Source organism: Musa acuminata, chromosome BXJ1-8, assembly GCF_036884655.1.
Source record: "Musa acuminata AAA Group cultivar baxijiao chromosome BXJ1-8, Cavendish_Baxijiao_AAA, whole genome shotgun sequence".
NCBI classification, from domain to species: Eukaryota; Viridiplantae; Streptophyta; class Magnoliopsida; order Zingiberales; family Musaceae; genus Musa; species Musa acuminata.
Window position 1 is genome coordinate 26468884 of NC_088334.1, and position 8250 is coordinate 26477133.

The window sequence follows — 8250 nt, forward strand, 5'->3', positions numbered from 1 at the left end:
AAACTCCGGGAGTTAAATTTAACTCCGTCCTCAAGTGGTTGTCATCATCAAAAAGGGGGAGATTGTTGAATCTCGTATTTTGATGATGAAACTACTTGATAAATGTTTATGATTTAATCTACGTTTTGAGTGACGTAGGAGGCTTCGATCAGGATGAGATAATTAAAGTAGGAAAATCATGTTGTGCTGGAGGAACATGTCAGAAGATTGGACGTCGGGCCAGTGGATCGGTCGACGTATCGACAGAAGGCTTCGGGTCGTGGACTCGGGCATCGGGCCAAGAAGAGCGAGTATTGTGCCAAGGATATCGGAGTTACGGAGTTAACTGGCCGATTGGGCAATAGGCTGCAGGAGAGGACGATGTGCCGAAGAATCGGACAAAGCGTCGAGGGACCAATGACATGCCGGACAACTTGGTTAATTGCTTAGAATTAATTGTCTCGATCGAAGTTTTGTTTTAAGTGTGCAGGATTAACTACGATGGAAGAAAGACATGCAGTAGGAGTTGCGCCGGAATCAAAACAATGATCACGTTGGGAGTTCGAGAGTTCGACGGAAGTTCGGACAGTCGTCGGAGGTTCTACGGGAACAAATCCGAGAAGTCCATGAACTTGCCAAAGAAGCTCGTCAGAACTCACCAAGTGGATCGTCGCAAGTCCAGGAGTTTGACGGAAGTCCGCAGGAGCATCACCGAGGGTTCATCGGATGATCGACGGAAGTTCGCCGGAAGCTCGCCGGAAGAAGCGATTGACGCACCGGAGCAAGTTGCAGTAAATGTCTTAGGAAATATCATAGTTAGTACAATGATTAAGTTGGAAATGGGAGGTGATCCCATTAACTTAATCTTGGGGCAATTGGGCCCCTGAAAAACCCAAATTGGGCCGAATGGATCAACCCATTCGGACCCTGATTTTTGGCAAGAGGTGCAACCGCCCAAGCCAGGAGGTGGCACCGCCTGGGCTAAGTCTCCGAGCGAGACTGGGCGGTGCAATGTTAGGACTCTAGCTTGGAGAGTCCTAATTGAGAGGGACATTCATGTCAAACTGTTAGGACTCTAGCTAGGAGAGTCCTAATTGAGAGGGACATCCATGTAAAACTGTTAGGACTCTAGCTAGGAGAGTCCTAATTGAGAGGGACATTCTGTTAGGACTCTAGCTAGGAGAGTCCTAATTGTGAGGGGCATTCATGTAGGAGGTGTTTTCTTAGAGAAGAATTAGGAGTTGTAAGGGAATAGGAGTCTTGACTAAGAGTTCTATTAGGAGTTGGTTAGATGTAAGAGTCTTAAGTAGGAGTCCTATTAGGAGTTAGGGTTTAGAAGCCCTATAAATAGCCATGTATTCCTTCTCTTTTGATAAGCAATAGATGAATCTTTTCTGCAGCCTTTGAGCAGCAACTTGGAGGGAGGAACCCCTATAGAGTTCCAAGGAGGCCGATCCCCTAAAGAGATCAACCCCAAGTTTAGAATCTGCAAGGGTTCTAACACCTGGTATCAGAGTAGCGTTCTTGGCGTCTCGCTGCCCTTCCACAGCCATCCATCAACCCTCCACAACCATCCAAAGCAATTCCCACAATTGCTTAAAAGATCGTCACCGAATTCCGCCATCATCTCCACCACCGCGGATCATCCTTTGATCTCCCCGTGAATTGCAACAGGTTCTGGTTTCCTACCTTACTGCTGCTGCAATTTAGTTATCCTTATTCGAAAATCCAAAAAAAAAAAAAAAATCGTTCCTATATTGCTGCATAAACTTTTCGTCACAAAGTTTTCATCTCTACGACGAAAGATATATTGCAGAATTCCAGCCACATAGCACCATCTGTTTGATCTTGCTATTATGCTTTTTCTTTCCAAATTTCTACAAAATTTTTATAACATCTTTGACACTTCCTAACAGTGGATTTCCCTTTGGTTTCATCAAAAAATTCTCAATATAAACTACTGATCTTTTATGTCCAATCTGCTGCACTTGAATTGCAGAATTCAAGCCGCATAGCACTATCTGTTTGATCTTGCTACTGTGCTTTTTCTATCCAAATTTCTACGAAATTTTTATGACATCTTTGACACTTCCTAACAGTAGATTTCCCTTTGGTTTCATCGAAAAATTCTCAATATAAACTACTGATCTTTTATGTCCAATCTGCTGCACTTGAAAATCTATGCTGCAGAAAATTTCAGCTGCATATCGTTGCCTTAACCCATCTATTTGCAATCTTTTTTGAATGAAATTTCTTATACACTTCATAGATCATCTTGGCTTCCATCTAAGATTGATCTATTAAGAAATTCATCTCTAAAAACGATTTTATGTTGCTGCAAATTTTCATCATATCCCGCTGAAATTTTTCGACGACAATTCTGCAATTGCAACTTGCACCAATTTCCTTGCTGTTATACTGCCGAAATTTTCTTGATTAAATTAGATATCCTTGCTGTCATATAAACTGTGATTTTGCTATCAATTCCCTCCTCAATTCTCTCAAGTTTTTGGTGGAAATTACGTCAAGAAACCATTGTTTCTTCGACGACAATTCTACTCTTACAAGACAGCACATACTTGCTGCAACTTCCACGGATTTCTGTCAAACCTTTGCTACCATCTACCATAGATCCAAAACTTTCATCCACAGCCCTAAAACTCTACCAAACCACACCCTCAAACTGCACCCAAAACAGCCACAAAACAAGCCTAAACCGCAGCCTACATCCACCAATCCACCAACACTTTCGACCATCACTTCTCTCAACCTATACATGCCTTTAACCCAACAGCAAAAGAGAGATCTTAACATCATTGATTTGGGGCCATATACTATGGCATCTAAGGAGGCAATCAATGCTAAATTCGAAGCCTTAGAGGCGCGAATGGAGGATAAGATTCGGACGCTCTTTACCGAACTCGGATTGGGCCGACCACTAAGCCCGAAGAAATCATATCAAGGAGAGAGCTTTGCTCAATCACACCAAGCCCGAAGAGATGACTTCCAAGGGAGGGGAGGCTCTATGATTGACCCCAACTATTCATGCATGAGAGTGGACTTCCCTAGATGGGAAGAAGGAGACCCGATTGGTTGGATATCGTGCGCGGAGCGATATTTTCGGTACCACAAAACCGCGGATGTATCTATGGTGAAAATTGCAGCTATACATCTTGAAGGGGATGCTATACAGTGGTTTAAACAGTTTGAACATACTTATGGAGTCCTTTCATGGCAACAATTCAAAGAAGGACTGCTGATCCGCTTCAGACCAACCGCTTACGAGAATATTGACGAACAACTAGCAAAGATCCGACAAACCTCCACCATTCAGGAGTACCAAACTAGGTTTGAAAGGTTATCTAATCAAAATCATGATTGGTCTCAAAAACAGCTATTGAGGACCTTCATTGAGGGCTTGAAGCCGGAGATCCAAGGAGAAGTTAAAGCGTGACAACCGTACATGCTTATGGCAGCCATCTCTTTCGCACGACATCAAGAGGAGCAATTAAACCATGAAGCTCGGAGGACTTGGGTCACTCCTCAACCAGTAATATTGAAGCCCTCAGCCCCCCCTACTGTCGACCAAGTCCCTGCACCAAAGAGGTTAACAGGAGAAGAGCTTCGGGAGTGATATACGAAGGGGTTATGTTGGCATTGTGACGAGCCGTGGAGCCGTGAGCATCGCTGTAGGAAAGGAGGACTTCTTATGATTGAACCGATAGAGGAAGAGGTCATTGAACATTCAGAAGAGAGCCTTGAACATGAAGAAAAAGATGCAGAAGAAGAGCCACAACCGACCGAAGTTACGGTACAAACACTAGCTGGCTACTCAAACCCGCAAACGATGAAAGTTGGAGGCCTTCTCAAACAACAACCGATCACTGTTCTCATCGAGACGGGCAGCACTAATAACTTCCTAAACAGTAAGGTTGCCGTCCATATGAACTTACCTATTGAGAATTGCAGCAGGTTTGTCGTTAAGGTCACCAACGGACGGATTTTGAAGTATGATCGTAGGCGCCCGCAAGTGAAACTGTTGATGATCATGAGGCCTTACCAAGAGATGATTGCATATTTCTTCCTTCTCCCTCTTGATGATCATGAGGCCATGCTCATAATTAAATGGTTGATAACATTAGGTGATATTTCTTGGAATTTTATGCAACTAATTATGAAATTTTACAATAAGGACAAACAGGTGATACTGAACGGGAAACGTGGGGGCGGCTTAACGACGATTTCCACACAACAAATGGAGAAGGTTTTGCATAAAGCATGCAGCAGATTTTTGTTACAACTTGAGCAGCAAACTAAGGGAGAGCCAACAAAATTTGAAGATCCAAATCTACTTCCTTTGCTTGCTAAATTTTCAGATATATTTGATGAACCGCGCAACCTACCTTTTACCCGTCGGCATGATCATTATATAATGATTCTTCCAAGCAAATCTTCAGCAAATACTTGGCCATATCAGTATCTACATCTCCAGAAGGATGAAATAGAAGGGATTGTAAAAGAGATGCTCGAAACAGGAGTTATTCGGCCGAGTTGCAACCTCTACTCTTCACCGGTGCTACTTGTACACAAGAAGGACGGAACATGGCAAATATGCGTTGATTACCGAGTTCGAGAGTTCGACGGAAGTTCGGACAGTCGTCGGAGGTTCTACGGGAACAAATCCGAGAAGTCCATGAACTTGCCAAAGAAGCTCGTCAGAACTCACCAAGTGGATCGTCGCAAGTCCGGGAGTTTGACGGAAGTCCGCAGGAGCATCACCGAGGGTTCATCGGATGATCGACGAAAATTCGCCGGAAGCTCACCGGAAGAAGCGATTGACGCACCGGAGCAAGTTGCAGTAAATGTCTTAGGAAATATCATAGTTAGCACAATGATTACGTTGGAAATGGGAGGTGATCCCATTAACTTAATCTTGGGGCAATTGGGCCCCTGAAAAACCCAAATTGGGCCGAATGGATCAACCCATTCGGACCCTGATTTCTGGCAAGAGGTGCAACCGCCCAAGCCAGGAGGTGGCACCGCCTGGGCTAAGTCTCCGAGCGAGACTGGGCGGTGCAATGTTAGGACTCTAGCTTGGAGAGTCCTAATTGAGAGGGACATTCATGTCAAACTGTTAGGACTCTAGCTAGGAGAGTCCTAATTGAGAGGGACATCCATGTAAAACTGTTATGACTCTAGCTAGGAGAGTCCTAATTGAGAGGGACATTCTGTTAGGACTCTAGCTAGGAGAGTCCTAATTGTGAGGGGCATTCATGTAGGAGGTGTTTTCTTAGAGAAGAATTAGGAGTTGTAAGGGAATAGGAGTCTTGACTAGGAGTCCTATTAGGAGTTGGTTAGATGTAAGAGTCTTAAGTAGGAGTCCTATTAGGAGTTAGGGTTTAGAAGCCCTATAAATAGCCATGTATTCCTTCTCTTTTGATAAGCAATAGATGAATCTTTTCTGCAGCCTTTGAGCAGCAACTTGGAGGGAGGAACCCCTATAGAGTTCCAAGGAGGCCGATCCCCTAAAGAGATCAACCCCAAGTTTAGAATATGCAAGGGTTCTAACATGCAACCACCCTAGCCAGGAGGTAGCACCGCTTGGGCTCAGTCTCCGAGCGAGACTAGGCGGTGCTACCTCCCCTAACAGGAGGTGGCACCACCTGGGCTCGGTCTCCGAGCTCTGGCTGAGTAGTGCAACCGCCTCAGTCAGGAGGTGGCACCACCTGAGCTCGGTCTTTGAGCTCTAGTAGGAGGTGCAACCGCCCCTGACAGGAGGTGGCACTGCCCAGAGGCTCAATCTTCGAGCTCTGCCAGGCGGTGCAACCGCTCCAGCCAGGAGGTGCACCCGCCAGATCCCGGAATTCCGGGAATTGACAGTTTTGAGCTCCAAATTTGAACTGGGTTGGGGCCAATAAATGTTAGGTTCGGAGCGGCACTAAGAGGGGGGGTGAATTAGTGCAGCGGATTAAAACTTCGGTTTTAGACAAATCTTTCGTACGATAAGAAATCGGAATTGGAAGTGCTTAACTTAAAAGCGTATCCGCAAAGTTGTGCAGTAAATGTAATGAGGAAATAAAGCAGTAAGAGGGTTTGCAGTAATGTAAATAGCAGTAATGAAATGCAAACCAGAGATTACGCTATTTTTAAAGTGGTTCGGTCAAGTGACCTACATCCACTTGCGAGGCCCCTCTTCAATGAGGCTCCCACCTTCCACTAGCAAATCTCTTGAAAGGGAAGGGTGAATACCCCTCTTACAACTTTTACAAGCGGTTCACTCTCTTACAGATTTTCAGCAAGAAAGAAGGAGGTGAACACTAGCAAATGTAAACAAGAAAGGCAAAGACTCTTCTAAGACTTTTCTCTCAATTACTTGCTGCTCAAAAGTCATTCGCTCAGCTGAGATTTGAGGGGTATTTATAGGCCTCAAGAGGATTCCAATTTTGGGCTCCAAAATTTGAATTCTCTTTGGGTTCCCGGTGCTGGAGGTGCCACCGCCCAGCCAAGCAGTACCACCACCCAGCGCTCGGGTGTTGGACGGTGCAACCGCCCAGCCAAGGAGGTGTCACCGCCCAGCTCTCGGGTGCTGGGCGGTGCCACCGCCTGGCTCTTCAATTTCACTGGTTTGGCTTAATTTTAGCCCAAACCATATCTCACTTTGGGCCCAGTTGGCCCCTAACCAGGATATAGGATTATCTCTTAATCCTAATCCTAATTACAAGTGAACTACATAACAAAAAAATACATCCTAAGCAAGCTTTCAACCGCGAACGTCGAGTCTTGTTTCGGCGAGCTTTCCGACGAACTTCTTCCGACGGACTCCCAGCAAGCTCCCGAACTTGTGATGACTTTAACGAGTAGCCGAGCATTCTCGGTGATCTCCGTGAACCTCCGACGATCTCTTCGGCGAACTTCCGAAAATTCCGACAGATTCCCGATTTCTTCTCGATTGGTTCCGGCAACATCTCCGACGATTCTTCAAACTCTTAAACGTCCATCGAACTTGACTCCGGTATACTTGCTTTGTGTTTTTTGGTTATCGTAGTTAATCCTGCACACTTAGCTCAATAATATGGATTAGATCAATTAACCCATCAATTGATTTTATCATCAAAATCCGAGATTCAACAATCTTCCGCTTTTTGATGATGACAATCAATTGATGACGGAGTTAAACATAACTCCCCCTATCTATATGCCATATTATGAGAAGATGAAAACACTTGAATTTCATCAATTGAATTCAAGCATAAACCGATAAGTTCTAACCATAGAACTTATCGTTATTCTCATTAAGCAATAGTAAATGCGAAACTTCGATGAAAATCATAAGTCAAATGATATGGGACGATTTTTACTACGATAGGAGATAAAGATTTTCAACATGAATTTCATGATATAGATGTAAGCCATGCTTTCAATATGATCAATCAATCTTGTGATATTCTCAAGGATTTTGCAAGGCATATAAGACATTCTCAAGGATCAATTAATGTTTATATAAGTCATGCTATCAAAATGGTACAAGTCATCACTTTTCTCCCCCTTTGTCATCAACAAAAAGGGAATGAGACTTGAAGCACATAATTTGTGATTATAACATTGATCATACAAAAAATTTTATCATCCAAAATTAAGTATGCTAAAATGTTTATGTCGAGTTCATCATAAAGGAAAATTCAACATTCATCCATTTTATCACATCTCTTCTTTCTATAATCAAAAATTGTAGGTGTACAAGGAAGAGATCGTGATTAAAAAATTCAAGTAGTAACTCTAATAAGTCAAGATCATAATTCGAATACAAACTCATTCAAATTGTCAACTTGAAACTCATAATCAAGCCATCAAAATCAATTTCGAGATTCATAAAATCATTAATCTTGATCAAGCCATAAAAATCAATTTCGAGATTCATAAAATCATAAAATCTTGATCAGAGAGAATGAAAAACTTTACGGAAAATCCATTCAAACACATTTATTCTTTGGGACAATTTAACATACCTAATTCCCTTCTAATGAATTCAAATTGATCTTCGTTCAAAGCTTTTGTAAATATATCTGCTAATTGATGCTTTGTGTCAATGAATTCTAGAACAACATCATTGTTAAGGACATGATCGCGTATGAAATGATGCCTAACGTCGATGTGCTTAGTTCTAGAGTGCTGAATTGGATTTTTAGTAAGACATATGGCACTAGTATTATCACATTTTATGGGAATATTTTTAAAGTGAATTCCATAGTCTTCTAATGTATTTTTCATCCA